This window comes from Rhododendron vialii, chromosome 11a (assembly GCF_030253575.1).
Source record: "Rhododendron vialii isolate Sample 1 chromosome 11a, ASM3025357v1".
NCBI lineage: Eukaryota > Viridiplantae > Streptophyta > Magnoliopsida > Ericales > Ericaceae > Rhododendron > Rhododendron vialii.
This window is the reverse complement of record NC_080567.1, coordinates 13441271-13460206: the sequence shown is the minus strand read 5'-3', so window position 1 is coordinate 13460206 and position 18936 is coordinate 13441271. Positions and strand designations below refer to the sequence as shown.

Sequence of the window (18936 nt, the reverse complement as noted above, 5' to 3'; positions counted from 1 at the left end):
TTAAAGTTGCAGCCGACCTTGTACTTTCCACTTCTGGAAGCTTTCCACTTCTGGAAGGTTTCTAGAAGCTTTCCATTTATGGAAGGCTTCCATTAATGGAATAGTTTCTATTAATGGAATGCTTTCCATTAATAGAAGATTTTCATTAATGGAATGGTTTCCTTTAATGGAATAGTTTCCATTAATGGAGGGTTTCCATTAATGGAAGGGTTTTGCCCTATAAATCCCCCCCCATATCCTTCCATTTGAAGGGTTAGAAAATCCATTCCTTGGGTTAGAAAGGTTACAAAATCTTACACCCCATTTTCACACCACTTTCAACATCAAAGCTCAAACACCTTTCAAACTCAAAACCGAAGGTATAGCTTACCTTTGTTTTGTTTTCTGTTCTGATCCCTGAGGGGGGCTGGCAGGGCCAAGGCTGGTAATCAATACCAGTTCTGGTCCTAAAGCTGGCAAGGTTTCAAAAACCGTCGTGGTACGAATCAGCACGCGACGGACCCACTCACGCGCGCGACTGTTCTAGTCTGTGCTCGCTGGTCCGCGTGGGGATTGGTTCCTACTGTTTTGTGCTTTATTATGTTATAGATCACTGTTAAGCATGATAAAAATCAGTTTGCTGCTTTCCTTAGTATAAACTGTTAGTCTTAGTTCAATATGAGTTTCTGCTGTTTTGGAGAACCCAGAAAAGTGTAAACCAAGCACTGGTCTGGTTGTGCCAGGGCGCACCATCGCGCGCCGGACTGGCTCCATCGCGCGACAGTGCGCCAGGGCGCATCCTCGCGCGCCAGACTGGCTCTGTCGCGCGATAGTATGCCTCTGACCAGTGAGTGGCCTTGCACGGGTAGCTTAGTTTTAGGTCATTATTTTGTCCCCACACTGTTTATGGGGTGTTTTATTAATTTATAGGGCTTTACAACCTTTAAATTGTATGTTATGCTGCCTATAAACTGCGTGGTTTGTCCTGGGTGTGCACTGGTCCTTCCAGAGCCCAGATGGTTTGAGAATAAGAGCTGTGGGTTTGAGCTCACCAGCGCGCGCGTGTCTTGGAGTTGTGCGCGCACAAGTGAACAGCATGCAGTGACTTGTTCAGTGCATGCTGATTTCTTCCTGCACACGTCACTCCAAAACAGGGGCCTCCCAGTTTGTTTAAACTCCCACACCAATCTGTTCTCATCCTATACTAACTACTCATGCATGCTATCCATCACATCTTGCAAACTGTTACAGTTTTAGTCCCTTAAACTGTTCCCCCGCCCTAAATGGCTAAAAATTGATTAACAAAACAGAATCGCAAACAAACATCTTTCGCAAATGCCTAAGTAGAGACCGATCTCCGGATTGGGCGAGAGGGGTGCCATAAAACCCTTCCCCTTTCGTAACCTGGCTCCCGAACCCAGATATGGTTATGACGGACTGGTTCCTTAACTTTTTCAAATCAATTAGCGCGGCAAGTGCTTCGAAATACGGTTCCTTGGGTGTCGGACCTTCAAACCCGAGTGGCGACTCTGTATTTTGCGAGCGCTTGCTTCCCCGCTCGCGCTCCCTCGACCCGGGCCCTCGCGTTTCGGAATCCGGAAATTCCGAAGGGCACGCTGCCCACACCCATATGATGGAATAATGAATGAGGGATCATATGAATCAGGGGTAAGTAGAGCGTTTACCTCATGGCGTAATGAAGAGAGGCCTGTTAAATGAAAGATGTCCAAAACAGTTGGATACAATAAACCACAACATAGAATCAAGACATTGGATGACTTAGACCAGAAACAAGTTGCATCTGCCAAAAGCCTAGAATTCATGTCTAAGAGGAATTGAGAGAGCTCAATAGTCTCACGAATTCCCATTTTCTTCCAATCATCGAACATAAATTTCGTCATACGCCTTACCCAATCAATCCACCCTACTTCAACGGTGTAGGGCCAGGAGCGAAGGTAAGTGTTCTTACCCCAACCCGACCATTCGAGCGATGAATGTTGAAGAAGGAACAGATCTCGTTCCATTACGGGATAAACCTCCGGAATGTTGCTTGGAGCGATTGGCGAAAAACCGGACCCAACATACAGAGAGAACTAATGTTCTCGTCATGAATCAAAACCTGGGTGTTTCGACTCGCCTCGTTTCGATATGAATTAGGGAAATGAGGGATGTCTTCCATCATTGACTTCACAATTGGGTTTTTGATAGAGTCGTTGAGGATCTTTTGATTTTGCTTTTGGAGCCATGGAAGATCAAACGGTTTTAGGAGTTTGATGTTAAAAAGTTTCGTGCCCTAGAATTTCAAAGTGCTCTGCTTTATATAGGCAGTGATTACTAAGAGTTTATTTACCAGAGTTAACCCTTAACTCAGGTAAATAGGGGGGCATTGTTTACACCATAATTTTGTAAATTAGTCAATTTTGGTCGACTATGTCAAATTGTGACACGTGTCAACAATACTTGGACTAGTCTTTAATAGATGTTATGCATATCAAAGAATCAAATGGACTGATCGACGGTTTGAAAGTCTTTTCTTAACTCAAGACACGTCTCAAATGACGAGTGACGAGCAGATCGTACAGTTGACAAAGGCAGTTGAAAAGAGCAAATACAAACATGAGATCGTGTGAAGTAACCGCTTGTCCAAGAACGTGGAGAAAGAAGAGGGAGAAAAGAAGTAACCGCTTGATTCAAATTAAGGGAGGGAATTCTGCCAAGTTTGAATTTCAAGTTGAAGTAGCAGCCAATAAATACAAGAATCAAAGACAATTAGAACCCCCACTCAATCGCCTAAAGGCTTCTACCTTTTATCTGTACTTTACTTTTCTCGCTTTAGGAGTAGCTTGTAACGTAACCGTCTACTCGATTGTGTTCTCACCGTCGATTGAAATAATAAAGTCCTTTTGTTGTTCTTCTTCCATATCCATTCAGTTCACTAAGTTTGCTTCCAGAGAAGTCCTGAAATACGACAATGAACCAAACTCCACCACCACATACATCCACATTCCAGCACTTCAAACATTTCCTAGTCGACTATAGACAGTAAGAGAAAAATAGACAAACAGGGACCCAACTCGAATTTCAGGCTCTTTTTTTTCTTTCTTTCTCTCTTTTGGCAAAATAACTTGTCATATGTTGATCTCTTAGCTTAACACATGCATGGACTCTATCAAGCATTAGTCTCCAAATACAACATGTTCAAATTGTTGTCTCACCATTAAATTTATGTCAAGCCAGCCCCATTAGAATTTTTCTCGACCAGGCTTAAGCAGTATGTAGAATTGATAAGATGCTAGGTATTGGTTATGATGGTGATGAGGGGCAAGTGATTAGTAGGATTGCTCAAATGTTGGAAATCGATGAGGAGCGATACAGAGCAATGTTGGATGCAGATAAGGTCCTATGTTTTGATTGGATAAGTTTGGGTGTTTTATGTGGGTGGTGTCCTAGTAGAGTTGGTGTTTTTTCAACAGTTTTTTTAGGGATTTTTTATTTATTTATTTTTGGGTTGGTTGGCCTTTGGGCTTAGGTGTCTGGGTTTGTGGTTGGCGTCTTGCCACCACTACAAGAAATATCAGTTTTCCCCGCACTCAATTCCCTAACATTTGCAAAAAACCCTGGGAATGATTAAACAATACACGCTGCCAGCCGGAGAAAGCAACAAGGGAGTGGGGGTTAAAATCCTTACACATGAAACGACTGTCGTTTCATACCCCTAAAATTCCCTCCCCCAATTTCCCAATCCCTGCTCAAAATTTCCCAATTCCCTCCCCCCAAAATTTCGGCAAAAGCCCTAGTTGCTCCCTCCTCCACGATTTCATGCGCCTCTCTCCCTCCTCGACGATTTCTCACGCCTCTCTCGTTGCTCTATCACCAGGGACGGAACTAGGATGTCATAAACGCAGGGGCCGAACTATGAGCAACAAGATTTTGAAATTTCAAGTTTCAGAATTCTAATAGTTTGTTTGGTTTAAGTTTGGAGAGAGGTTTTTTGAGTAATGAGTGGAGATGAAGAGAAAGAAAAATGAGATTAATAATTGAAGAAAAACTTATGAGAGACCGTATGCACAAAGCGAAATTGAGTTTTGGGATCCAAAACGAACACATTCTTAAATTACTTAAATGTCTAAACAACACTCTATACAAAATACAATATCCAGGTGTTCTTAACAAATAAAAAATAACTAAAATTAAAATTAATTTTAAAAAAAAAAAAAAAAAAAACCCGAAACAATGCTGATCATTGCTGCATCCGTCTCTGTCTATCACGTATGTTCTCTCTCTCCCGATCGATTTCCTCTCACTTTTTCTCTGCGACTGTAGGATGTGCGCCGGCTTCGGAGTTGGCGAATGATTTCTTACACCTCTCTCGCTGCTCCATCCCATACCCTCTCTCTCTCTCTCTCTCTCTCTCTCTCTCTCTCTCTCCATCTATTCCGATCGATTTCCTCTCATTCTTTCTCTGTGACTGCAGGACGTGCGCCAGCGTCGGAGTCGGAGTCAGCGACAAGAGGCTCCCTCCTCTTGGTACGTTCTAGGGTTCCCTCGTCTATTCCGTTCACCTCCTCTCATCTGTGGCTCCCTCCTCTTGGTACGTTTCTCTCTCTCTCTCTCTCTCTCTCTCTCTCTCTCTCTCTCTCTCTCTCTCGCTCGCTCGATCTGTGGCTCCCTCTCTTCATCCGTTCATTCTCTTTTCTGATTGAAGTCCACACGAACAGGATTCAATGTAGTGGTAGGGTGAGCAAGCCGATCTTTACCCGGTAGAGTTCATTTTCTTTTACTTTAGCTCAATTTGCTTCTAAGATTTTCTAAGATCTAAGATATAGTAATATACTGCAATTTATGAGTCTGTCGAAAGTGTATTACGTCTAGTTTGGGACTATTTTTTCCCTCCCACACTGCTTAATATGTTCTATCTATGGTCTTTCCCCAAATACCACTATTCTGCAACTGATTTGTGCTTGCTGCTTTGAATTTGTTGTTCTTCCAAATGTATAATATGTGGTGCTTTCCAAAGAAAATATTACTACTTCTATATGGAATATATAGATGTCTTCTAATGGTTGTTTGTGGATATTCTTTGACGTATGCTAAAAATGGTTGTTTGTGGATATTCTTTAAGGTATGCTAAAAAGTTGTTATTTGCTTTTATGAAGCCTGAGGAGGATTTGAGACCTGCCCATGGTGATGAATCCAATTTTTTACTTGTAGGTAATACTTCATCTCTAGAACCAAAAGATATTTCTTGATCTTTGTTAAACCTTTGTAGATATGCACATCAACTGTTTGATAATTGTTTTAGTATGGATGAACTCATTGTATTTTAAGTGATGAATTCTATTGAAGTTGATCTTTCTTTAGCAATTTTGTTATGTAAACTCCACTCATTTAGGCCCTGAAGATTACATTAACGAATTCCTGGAATTGCATTTGGGTGGGTCAGACTTGCTAGTTAGTAGTTACTTCCATAATCCTAGTCTATTCTATTCCCCAATGGCATACCCATTAAATGAAAGCACTTACACCAATACAGAAGTAAAATATTAGTCTAGCATTCACCTTTTTTTTTAGGGGCTGTGGCTTGACCAATTCGAATTAATCAAATTGAGCAAGTCTTACATATGTACAATGATTAAGATTTGCATTTCAATAAGTTGTTGCTCAGTTTCTTTAGATGCAAAGATTTTTTTTTTTTTAGCTTCACAAACTAGATGCAAAAGAACAAACTTCAAAATTAATGCTCTTGAGTCATTTCCACAATTACAGTGTTCCATGCTGGAGGTCATGTAAGAGGAACTTGTCTCTTTTTTTTCATATGTGCAATGCTCTACAAATTTCCACAATTATAGTGTCCTCGAGTATTTGTTTGCGAACTCCTCTGAACATATTACTACTGATTTTGTTTGATGATGTCTTTTGATCCCAGACTGCGAAGCTTTAGAATTTGGTTTCTCATGATCATCTAACTCTATTTTTCTTCTTATTATTATTATCCAATTTGCCTTCCAACTTTTTGACAATCATCATGACTTACCTTACCGAATCAACAGGTTGATTCTCATCATCAGTGCAAGGTAAGTTGCACAATTTCTTCGTCTCTCATTTTTTCTTTTTTTTTTCCCATACATTAATATACTCTTTGTGCTCTAATTGGGATATCCCAGTCGGGATCTATGGCTGCTGAACTTGCCATGTGGAAGCAAGCTGAGGCAAGTCAAGATGCTCGCAAGGTGGGTTGCACCACCCTCTTATAAGCTCAATAATCTATTGTAGTCGTCTTTCTTTTAGGTTGAGATTATAGTCTTCTTGTTGATAATTGGAATCATGAGCTGAAGCTTTGTTTCTGACAATGTGTTTGTGTTGCATATGTTAGATTATAAGAGTCACAAACAAGAAGAGAAGAACATCGCAAAATAGTTCAAATTGAGTTTCTTTGGGGCATATTTGTGTCTGTTTTTGCTGCTTTCACTGTGAGTTGTTGCTTCCACTTTCTTGCACTCTATCTCCCCATCATATTTGTGCTTGGACTGTTATACTACTACTATGAGTAGCTTGAGCAAGATTTTCTGCATAAAGGGTGCCATTTGTGTAGGGTGGATTAGTTTTCCTTTCAGATACATAAATTCTCTTTTCGCTTTTTGGCTCAACGCCACTAGATTTTCAGATGACGGCATGATATGTATGTCATGTGTTATGTTATTGCCAGTTGATCTGAAATTAAAACTAAAGCAGTAACAGCTTTCTTGCCTTTTTTCGGTTGCTGTTTATTGGTACTGTACCTTGTAGCCACTAGTTTACGCGATGGGTAAGCATCAAACCTTTTCGGCCAGCTTGAATACATAAGAAAAAGTTATTTAATGAGCAGTATTGGTGCATAGTTTTTGTGAATCTTATTGTGGTTGTTTGTTGCTTATGTATGTCTGCTGAGCGCTGACATTGAAGTATTGAACATGTCGCACAAGACTACGACTCTACTTTGCAGAAAGACATTTCACTAGAGGGGTGTACTGTTCTTTACCCTTTTCTTGGATTCTTTTAGCCAATATCCTAGCTATGCATTTGTATATGGTGTTACAACATGAAATGGGTCTGAAGTCCCCGACTTTAGAAGGGTTGGGAATTTTGGGAATAAGAGCTACTAGCGTGGAATTGCTCTCTTTGGGAGTTGGCCAGACTTAAAGAATGTTTTAACAGCTACAGTAATTTCATGACCAACTACAAGCCAGGCCTTCTGAAAGAACCCAGCATGATACCCATCGGCGCCAGAGCTTTGGTTGGGTTGAGTGACAAAATGGTTTCTTCAATTTCAAGATCAATGACCTCATGGATCATAGCTAAACTTTGTTCACCCGTCAGTTTCTTGTTGATTAGATCCTCTACTCTGGATGAGCCCTCATAAGGAGTGGAGTGGGCTGTACCAAGTAGGTTGGAGTAGAAATTGACAAAGGTGTTCTTAATTACTGCTATATCCTGGGTATTGGAGCCATCACTCAATACAAGACTAGTGATTTTACTTCGATTCTGTTATTACCAACAGATTTAAAGAAGAAAGATGTGCACTGGTCTCCAAGTTTGAGCCATTGAATACGGGACTTTTGTCTGGCTAAGCTCTCCTCAGCTTTAACCAAACCAATGAACTGCTTATACACCTCCTTCTCCTTTGATTGAGTATCAGTGTTGTTGGGATTGGCTCCTAACTCCTTTTGAAGAACTTCCAACTGGAATTTGCAACTGTGAACTCTGTCAAATATTGCACTATACTCCTTAGTGTTGAGACTCTTAAACTCATGTTGGAGGAGTTTAAGTCTCTCCAACACAGAACATAGGGTTTCCAATAATGATCTTCCTCCGCACTTGTTGAATAGTGGTTAGGAAGAGAGGGTGATCTGTTAGAAAGTCAAAAAATTTGAATGGTTTATTGGATGGTTTAGGAGAAGGAGTCAGAAACACAATGGCAGGAGAATGGTCAAATATCCCGGGAGTGGGAAAATGAGCTATGGAGCAGCTGTGTGATTTGATCCAACTTTCGTTGACAAGGACCCTATCAAGCTTGGTGGAGACATGGTTAGGATCCTCTTGCCTACTAGTCCAGGTGTAATAACAGCCTGAATATCTAAGATCATGAAGCTCCGTATTGTATAAGCAAACATTGAGGTCATCCATGTGAGGAGGCCAATGCTTAAGCCCCCCAGCCTTTTCAATAGGAATTCTAATAGCAATAAAATCTCCAAGGACAGCCCAGGGTATAAGGCATTTAATGTTGTGAAGACTGGACCGGAGCTCCTTCCTCTCAATGTAATTATTGGACCCGTAGACAAAAGTGGTTAGTCCAGGTGTAATAACAGCCTGAATATCTAAGATCATGAAGCTCCGTATTGTATAAGCAAACATTGAGGTCATCCATGTGAGGAGGCCAATGCTTATGCCCCCCAGCCTTTTCAATAGGAATTCTAATAGCAATAAAATCTCCAAGGACAGCCCAGGGTATAAGGCATTTAATGTTGTGAAGACTGGACCAGAGCTCCTTCCTCTCAATGTAATTATTGGACCCGTAGACAAAAGTGGTTAGAAAATTTTGGTCATCATTCAGAGCCTGGATCTCACAATGTATAAACTGACTTGACTGGTCCAGAATCTTAACAGACAATACTTGAGGATCCCAACATGCATTTGAATGTTACAATATTAGTTATATTATTTATAAGTTTGAATGTTACATTACTTGTAGTTCAATATTGCCTTATTAGGTTGAATGCATCCGTTGCATGTGTATCCTCACTTGCAGTGCTGTAGCTAACTAGTTTGCGACTGTAGTTTTGACTTTTCACGTATTTTGCAGCATATTACGTACGGTATATTTGGGTATAGACATATCGATTACTTGACAATAGCCAAACAGAAATATGATAGTTCCTTGTGTTTTTTTTTTCTTGTGTGGGTTTCTTAGTTATGTTACCTGTTACATGACCTATGTAATTTCAAGTGATTTTACTTTCCGTGCTGGGAATGTTTTGTAGTGACCGACTTCCATAGATAATTGATCATGCTTTATGTGGCTCTAAGAACTCATTGTGTCGTTGAGTGCTTATGATTGATTTCATATATGAAAAAGCATGACTTTACGTCCTCTTAATTTTGAAGTTACGCACTAGAACCCATTATCGTCTGTTGAATCGGCCGCGGATCATCCATGGGTCCAGAATTGGTAAGAACTAGCACTCAGAATTTGTTGATTCATCAGATGGCCATAACAATCATATACATTGGCCTACCACTTAGTCAATGGCCAAGATTGAGATTGATATATTGCCATTAACAACAGGTGGCTTTTGTCTCTGCCGTTGTTTTCTAGATAATATGAATTGTAATTTTTTTTTTATCAACAAAAGGGTGGGAGGGGGCGACCATTGTAGCAATCATACAAATGATATGTTCTAGTGAAAGATGTGGCTTGGATGCTTTTGAGTTTATTTTGGTCTTAATATAGTGTTCCAATACCAAGCTAGTGTTCTGATTCTCTTATTTTGTTGTTTTATTTTAGGTTTATCGAAGTTCAAGACGGTGTAGAATCAAGTGGCTACTTGACATAATGTGATGTTTGTCTACTATGGTGGTACCAAGACCTAATGTTATGTTCATCTATCGTGGATTTTTTGTATTTTGGAAAATATTTGGTTGAATGTAGTAGAGATATTGAAAGACAACAATGGGTTATGGCAGGATGTCTTTTAACATTAGTTGTGTTATGAGGCATTTAATACTTTGAGAGCTTATGTTTTAGATGTGGTTGAGAAGTTGTATGCTGTAAACTAGTTAATTGGATGCGAAAAATGGTGCCATAGGGCAAAATTTTCTAAATTAATCCAGTGATATATTACCGGCGTTTGTGTATGTTATTTCAGGCGTTTATTAATTGGAGGAAAGTTCCCGGCGTTTAAAAAACCCCGGTAAAAAACTCCAAACTTTTCCCGGCGTTTTAACAAACCTTGGTAAAAGGTGCTAGATCCAGTCATCGGAACACTTTTATCGGGGTTTTTACAAACCCCAGTAAAAGTCACCAGATCCGGTCACCGAAAAACTTTTACGCATAAATGCCGGGAAAAAACTCCAGGTCCTTTCCCGGTGTTTACCAAACGCCGTATAGTATTCCCGAGGCCGGCAATCGCGGCATTTACTGAAAACGCTGGGAAGACTTTTGCAGGAGTTTATTTCACTTTTACCGGCATTTTATAAACGCCGGGAAAGCCATTTTTTCTTGTAGTGCTTTTCTTTTATGAGATTATTAAAATTCTCTTTTGCATGCCATTAAAAACAACCAGCCCTATTGCACCATTTTAAGATAAATCCCAATAACAAGCTAATTTTTTTTTTGAATTAATTAAAACTTAATTATTTTGGTTGTGAAGAATTGTATACTAAAATTATTAGATTTATTTGAAACATGCATATATAGTATTTCTGAAACATTTTTCTTCGAAGCTACTTGATAAAAGTGTAACTAAAGTAAGTGAGGCAGTTAAGCAATTATTTTCTTAATACACATGAAAAACAGAAAAAATATGTCAAAATTATCAAATTATATGTGAAAAATTCATGAAAAAAGAGATAAAATTTACCTCATTTAAATGTAATATGTTTAGCTGGTACCCTTGGACATAGGAATGGCAATGGGGTGGGGTAGGGCGGGTTTCTGCGTACCCCGACCCGACCCGATCTCGGATGGATATTTTTTGAGTACCCCCGTTCCCGCCCCGATCGGGGAACGGGTTTACCCGCCCCGCCCCGCTCTGTAAAAAATTAAAAATATTGCTAATCTAAAAGCAAAACAAAAGAAAAATAAGTGTAAATAAAGTGTTAGTTTAGTATAATTAATGGTGAAAATATAAAGGTAAGAATATAAGCGTTTTTTAGTATAATGATAATAATATTAGGATAAAAATATAAAATTTGAAGTATTAATGATAATTAGATTAGGATAAAAGTATAATTTTATAAGGGGAGTGATTTAGCCACTCCCCTTTTTGTTAATACCACTCTCTTCGGTGTCTTATTAGATGATTTGTTTTGTGAGAGAAGAGGAGTGACATTAACAAAAAAAGAGTGGCAAAATCAATTCTCTTTTATTAATAAATACATTTTGAGGCGGGTAATATCGGGGTGGGGTACTATCACCCCGAACCCTACCCAAACCCGGCCGGGTTGTAGCATTTTTACCCCGACCCAATACCCAAAAACAGGGCCGGCTTATAGGATAGGCAAGGGAAGCAACCGCTTCCGGCCCCCGAATTTTGGTCTAAAATTGAGGCCCCATTGCAATGTAACTTATGTATTAATATTAGAATATTTTTAAATAAAAACAGAAACTAGATACTTGGTTTAGTGGTCACATAATACTGTCATGCTATTGTGAGTGTGTGGTTCGACTCCCATATATCTCCATAATTACAAGCATATCTTTTTTACATTTATATTGTCATAATTATATTCTTTTAGTTTATTTTTTGTACTTTTATCATTTTTAAAAAAAATCATGAATATGTAAAGGGTGAGATATACAAAATTTGCTTCGGGCCTCCAAAATATATGAGCCGGCACTGCCCAAAAAGGTGGTGGAAAACCCGCCCCGGTCAAGGCGGAGCGGGTCCGATTGCCATTGACTGGACACCAATTCCCCGCTACGCCACTGCTTGGAGGCCTATTAAGAAATCTCAGATAAGATTTTTTTGTAATTGGTTATGGATCTCATGATTCTCATCAATTTTTACTGTTTAGTTTAATTTTTTCCTTTCTTTGGAAAAAGGGTAGTAACTATATATGTCGGCCGTTTGAACAAATAAGAGGGAATCTCTCCCTCTAAAAAAAAACCCGGGTTACCTTCTCTTTTTTCCCCTCCCTCCCTTTAGGGAATTTCCATCACCCTAATGCAGCGGCGGGAGGAGAGACTTTATCCTTGATGGATGTTTTCCTTCTTCCCTGGTGATGATTTTTTTTCCATTTTCAATAATTCCTCTTTTTCGATGAGGGTTATTCGCTCTCGATCACGGATCTAAGAGCTTCTCTGTGTTTTTTCTTTTTTCTATTTCTCTTATCTTCTCATTTATCATCGAGATGTTGTTTCATGGTACAATAAAAAGGTGGCAGTGATGGTCCTTTGATCAAGCAAGGCAGAGGCAATGTAACGCCCTGAATTTTGAGAACGTTAAATAGGCAATTTCATTGAAAAACTAAATGGAGTCTGGCTCAATATTACAGAATATTCTCAAAAGAGTAATATTATTCAACAAAAGGAGGGTAGACTAGGGTTCCTATCTACAGTTCCCCCTGCTCCTCCATCCTAGCCAGCTCCTCAGCTCCAAAAGCCTCCAAGGTGTACTGTTCATCTTGATAATCTACAAGGTCTGACACATTATACCAGCGAAGCCACCGATATAATATGTCAGGGTCACCAAAAGGTAACACCGTGAGCTACAACGCTCAATAGAACAATCCCATACCCACTAACCCATAACTTACAAACAACAGATTATAATAAAACATCGATTTCCACATGATACGTGTATACACAGCCACAAAAGACAATATCAATAACACATCCGCAATCGCTATATAACTATCGTTGGTGTCCAAGATTTTCTGAGTTTCTCCTACGCGACTCATCGTAGACCGTGTCTCCATTTTCACTTTTCATAACCAAATCAACATTTTCAAAATCCGTTTTTTAACACACCCAACCTCGGTTCCGCCGTTCCGGTCTCCCGAGTATCCTCACAATGGTTCTGCCGCACTGGGTTCCCATTGGCACACGATTGCATTGGCTCCGTACCGCGGATAACCAAGCCATGCCTCACCATGGTTCTGCCGCTCCGGGTTCCCATGGGAACGCACACAATTCAAAACCCTCGGTTTCGCCGCTCCAGGTTCCCGAGTATCCCACAATGGTTCCGCCGCTCCGGGTTCCCATTTGGGGTTTTCGAAATCTAAACCCTCGGTTCCGCCGCTCCGGGTTCCCGAGTATCCCCACAATGATTCCGCCGCTCTGGGTTCTCATTGGGTTTTTCACAAATCTTACTTTTGCACACGCACACAACTCACATAATGCCACCAACAACCGGTCATTATGTAGTTTCAAAATATTTCCTTCCTCGAAAAAAAATATTTCCTTTCATTAATCACACCCTAGGTGTCATGTTTCTACTTTCTCGATTCTCGTGTCTCATTACATGCAAAGACTCTGCGGTAGGACTTTTTACAAACATAAATCATTCATTGTAATCTTGAAACTAAACTAGCAAGATCATCCAATTCTATATTAATAATCATGCTCATAACCATCCTAAATATCAAAATACGAATACTTCTATTCAAGTGTCAAATTCTATCTTTCGAAAACCATTCTTTCTTTCTTTTGAGAAATTCTAAGCAACATATGTTTATTTCGAGTAACAAGTTGATTAATTCAACATATTCCCCTTCCTTTTCATCTTTTTAAAGAAAACTCCATTCAAGTATTTCATGAAATTCTAACATTTCAAGCAACAGATAACCTTATATACTTATGATCAACAGATAACTTTAGCAGACAACAGATAACTTTATATACTTTTCAACATACGGTTCTATGCTATACGTTGAGTTAGTGGACGAGGGGCTCTACTTATACTTAGGGAAGTGAGTAGAGAAAATCTACCTTGATCCGAAACTAGTCCGGGCCGAATAAGCTAGTTGGAAGTTTTCTACGGGCGGTGAAACTCGCAAATCTGGACCAAACTTTGGATGGCAGTAACTCGGTCAATATTTGGCCGAATATAATCGTTCTTGGGTCGAAACTGAAGCTCTCGAAGTGCTCTACAACTTTCGTGAAGAAAGTTGATCCTAGAAACTACTTTAGGTAGGAGAAAAATGGTGATAAAGGAAGAGACAGTATGCTGTCTGGAAATGAAAATTCGAGATTTTTACTGAACTTCGGATGCCAATATCTTTGTCATTTCTTCACCGATTGGGGTGGTTCTTGGGTCTAACTTGAAGGTTTCGAAGTGCTCTACAACTTTCCCGAAGGGAGTTGGTTCTAAAAACTACTTTAAGCAGGAGAAAAATAAAGATTTGTGAAGGGCAGTAAGCTGTCTGGAAAATGGAAATGGCCAATGAGTGAAGGTGTGAGTTGAATGGAAGGCATGGGGTGCTATTTATAGCCAACACTTGAGCTCCTTCTCCCTCCATATGGCCGGCCCCCCTCCCTCTCCCTTTTCCCATGGATTTTGCTCCATTGAGTTGTCATTTCATGCCTTTCAATCATGCCATGTCTTCCATGACTTGTCTTTTCCAATTTAGGCCAAATCTTAGGCCATCATGAAGGGTTTTTGACTTGTCAAGTCTATGGGGAGGTTGCTTGCAAGAAAGAATATAATCATGGGCTAGCTTTGTACTTTGGAAGACTAGAATGGGTTGGCATGTAGTAAATAGGCTTAGGGCTATTAAGGTTGCTTGTGTAAGTGTCCAAAACACAATCACACACTCCACCTCCCTCTCCCATTCGGCCTTTCTCTCTCTCTCTCTCTCTCTCTCTCTCTCTCTCTCTCTCTCCATCCGGCCCTCTCTCTCTCTCTCTCTCTCTCTCTCTCTTGTCCTATGTATCGACATATATAGGTATATAAGTACATATATATATTCATCTAGGAAAGTAAAACCTAAGATAATTAGGCTTAAGGCTAGGACATAGGTGTGCATGCATGCAAAGCTAGCCTTGCTTCCTTTGGAAGCAAAATGATGAGATTCCAAGTATGACTTGTCTTGTCATGCTTATTGGCAAGTCAAAGGTCTATTAACCAAGGGACAAAAATTTCCCTAACAATTATGGACCAAGGGGTAAAGGAATATTGGTAATAATTAGGGTTTGAAATGACTTGTCATGGGAGTAAAAATGATTACTCCTATGGTCTAATGGTCCTATAGGGTTTGGAGGGGTTCATAAGGCTCAAAGATGGTCTAAAAGGTCTAATTAGGGTTAGGGTATTGTAACTAGGTGAATCGGTGGTTCGGGTCCTCCAACTAATCGGTTGGAAACTAACTCTACTTGCCAAGTAGGATTTCTAGCCAAGAAATATGATCTAAAGATTTTATCTAACTCGTTAGGAAAATACACAAGTGCTTTTATAAGCATATTTGTCTTTAGAAAATGACTAGATTGCTCGGTGTGAAAGATATAATTTTATAAGTCTCAAATCTAATTATGATGGATTATTAAAATTAAAAAGAAATTTTTAGTAGCAAATCCAAGGAATTAAAATAAAATTTAAATATTTAACGAAATTTTTATTTACCAAAAATTAGGGTCGTTACAGGCAATGACAGTTCGATCAGAATGATTGGATTGAAACCATCAGTGCATGGTCTTGCCCTATAGAAGTTGAAGTTGTGATCGAAGATATTTGGATTGGAAAATGCTGTAGTGCACTGTGTGTAGTGCGACATTATAACCGTCTAAAAGTGTTTTCAACGGTTTAGATTAAAAATAAACTCTTCCCTGAAAAAGTATATTTTTAATCTAAACCGTTAGTTGATGAAATTGACGGCTGTGAACTGCCCTACAACCGCACTACACAGGGGTGCACTATAGCACCCCCGGATCCGTTGTAGTGCATTGTGTGTAGCGCGGCATTATAGTCGTCCAAAAATATTTTCAACGGTTTAGATTAAAATCAAACTCTTCCCTGGAAAAGTTTGTTTTTAATCTGAACCGTTAGTTGATGAGATCAACAGCTGTGGACCGCCCTACAGCCACACTACAGCACCCTCAGATCCTATTTGGATTGGGAAAAACTCTTCCCTGGAAAAGTTTATTTTTAATCTAACTGTTAGTTGATGAGATCAATGGCTGTGGACCGCCCTATAGCCCCACTACACAGGGGTGCACTATAGCACCCACAGATCCATATTTGTTGCAAATTTTTTTTTGGTAAGTTAATTATTTGCTGCAAAGTTGATCGGTTAGAATTTATGATTTTCTTTTTAGTCATAGATCAGCGAATGTAGTTGCATATACTCTGGCAACTTTGGATTTACAAATAATTTCTGATATTTGTATTTGAAAAGTTAGATCTCCTCATTAGTTGTAGACTATAGTGCAGCTGCGAAGCACAGCGGAACGGGGCCTAAGTAGGATTCTCCTTATTTATGCATGACCTACCCAACCCAACTGGCCCTAAAAGATGAACAAACCATTGAGGTGGGCCAATCGATAATCGGATCACCCCCGTCACAGTGCACCCCTCAATCCAGAATGTTGAACTGTTCACTCACAATCTCCTTTTATAGAGGCCTAAATATCTCAGAATTATTCAGAGAACCTATAGGGACCGACAGGTCCCTTATTGAAATCGTACCGACGGTCGCGCTGGGTCTTCTCCGGTCACCGGACGGCCGATCCGAGCCGTCCAAAAATTCTAAAGAAAAAAACCGAGTAGGCCAACGTGGGAATCAACGGCATCCGACGAGCGTAAGAACTCGATCCAAACACCCCATTTGTTCATATATACATGTAGACCGTTGGTACAATTTCGGCACGGTATCCGTCGGTACCAGTAGCAGGGCTCACAATTATTACCCACCACGAATCAGGACTATTTGCTTTGCTTCTTTTCCTTTTCTTTTGGTTCCTTTGTGTTTATCTAACAGCATCTCCAACCCATCTTCTATTTCTTCATTTCTTCATCTATTTTTTTATTTTGGAGCAAATTTCCATTCAAACCCATCCTCCATTTTCTCCTCTATTCCTTCATTTCTTTCTCTATTTTTCAATTTTGGAGGAAATTCTCACTCCAACCCATCCTCTATTCCTTCATTTCTTCCTATATTTCTCTATTTTGGAGGAAATTTCCACTCCAACCCATCCTCTATTTCCTCCTCTATTTTGGAGGATAAAATTTGATACTTCATATATAAAGTATGAGAAAAAGAAATAGATGATTCTCAAAAACCACTTTTTGAATATAAAAGAAAAATCTAGTACATTTGCATTGAGATTGAATAATTATTGGAGGAAAAATGAGGAAGTTTTTGAAATAGAGATGAATATAGAAATATAGAGGCTTGTGATTGGAGTTAATGTTAATCATATTGTGAATAGCATGTAATTTATAACAAAAAGTTGAGATGGATAGAACACTAAAAGTATATATTCTATAAAGGAAATAGGACGGGTAGTGGTAGATATCCTATAAAATCACAATAAAACTACTGGAATGTGAAACATGTACGTCACCTTTGACATCCTATATGCAAGCGGCAAACTCATGCGATGCATGGCAATTTACCGAAACAGATGCGAAGAGATTACGAAAATAAGAATTTAAGGTGTAGGGGTTCGATTTAGGAGGAGGGACCTTGGCCTGAACTAGTACTTCTCTTCCGCTGCTCTATTCCTCCGTCGCTTGAACCTGCAACAAGTCACTAAGGCTGGAATAGCCTAGTGACCCTCCGACGATCAAGTTAGATGTAAGGAGAGTTGTTTTTAGGTCTAGAGTTATGGAAAGATGGCATACCTCTCAAAGATGAGTGTCCTTTTGTATTTATAGACCTAGGTTAACTTGGGCCCTAAGCTAGTGCGTGGAGATCACGCTTAGGTAACTGCCTCGGGTGACGTCATAGATGACGCACCGGATAAGACGGTTACGAAGCACATGGCCAGACCTAGCCTAGAAGATTCCTTCCGCCACGTGTCGCTCTTGGTCCCCTCTTGTTATGCAACATTATTCCAAATGGCTTTAACGGAATGCATGCTTCGGTATTTAACCGAAGCATAAACAGGAGACTTGATGCCAACCGAGTAAACAGAAAGATATACACAGGCCCGTGCTGATATGAGGTCTCGGTTAATGGTGGTCCGGTTAGATTACCGAGGTCACGACCGAAGCCTCCACAATAGCCCCTCAAGCCCCTGGAGCTTTGCACCTCTGCTTCAGGGTCTTGATCCCATCGTATGAGATATCAGGCCTTGATCCTTTTTAGAAAATAACCGGAGAGTGAAATTGCTTCGGTAGATCCCGTTCAACCCGCGCCAGAGAAGAGCCACGTGTCAGCAGTTGCCGAGGTCTCAGAATAAAAAGGCTGTCTCGGCACGTGCCATGTCAGATGATTGGTATGAAACGTCGCTTCGGTGACACACGTCATCACGCCTAAGGTCTGAATATCCGGCGCCTGTCCTCGATGCAGACCCCTCGATTCTGGCCGTCCGATGGCGACACGCGTCGAAGATCTGACGGCTCGGTGCACGACGCTTCGTTTCCCGCGCAGCTTTCCATCTCTCCCATTATAAATAGGAGAGACAGAGGTGAGATCGTCACCTTTTCCTCCGCTTCTGAAGTCGAACCGCCGCTGCCGTATACTTCCAGCTTTCAATCGAGATTTCGATCGTTTTGGTTGGGAGATCTTGCATGAACTTGAGGTATGTCAATCTCCTTGCTTTATTCTTCATGTTTTGACCATTGTTTTTGAGTTTTTCGCCGTTTTCTTGCGCTTGTTCTGGCTGAGCAACCGCTCGCCGCCGTCTGGTTCAAGGCGGCGCTGGGCTTCTCCAGTGCTGCTCACGCTATTACCGAGGTCTAAACTCATCCCGAGACCTAGATTCATCCCGAGGCCAAAACTCATCCCGAGGCCTAGATTCATCTCGATCCCAAGGAAATGGACTTCTGATCCTTAAAAATTCTTCCAAGAGGGAAACGCCTTCATGGGAATTGATTGCCCGAGGACTCCGAGGGGCGTTGACCATTCCGCACCGAGCGTTAGACCTTGATTTTTCCCTGAGCATATAGCTAACGGGTTTTTTGTATTCCTTTCCTTGGTTAGGCAGAAGCGAATGGTCATCGAGCTCTCTTCAGACAGTTCCAGTAGTTCAGGCTCTTCTCCTATCGAAATTCCCGAGGATATTCGCCAGACACTTCGGGAGAGGGCATTCTTTTGGAC

At 40.4% G+C, this 18936-nt stretch overlaps 1 long non-coding RNA gene across 2 annotated transcripts; it reads left to right on the top strand.

Moving 5' to 3' along the window:
* The first annotated feature begins 4772 nt into the window (after positions 1-4772).
* On the top strand, positions 4773-9837 carry LOC131308469 (uncharacterized). 2 transcript variants are annotated; one of them, XR_009194442.1, is made up of 3 exons: positions 4773-6209; positions 6353-6449; positions 9521-9837. It is a non-coding gene; the product is annotated as an uncharacterized LOC131308469 (long non-coding RNA). The 2 variants fall into 2 exon arrangements; XR_009194443.1 differs by lacking the exon at positions 9521-9837 and adding an exon at positions 6922-7199.
* Positions 9838-18936: the final 9099 nt, after the last annotated feature.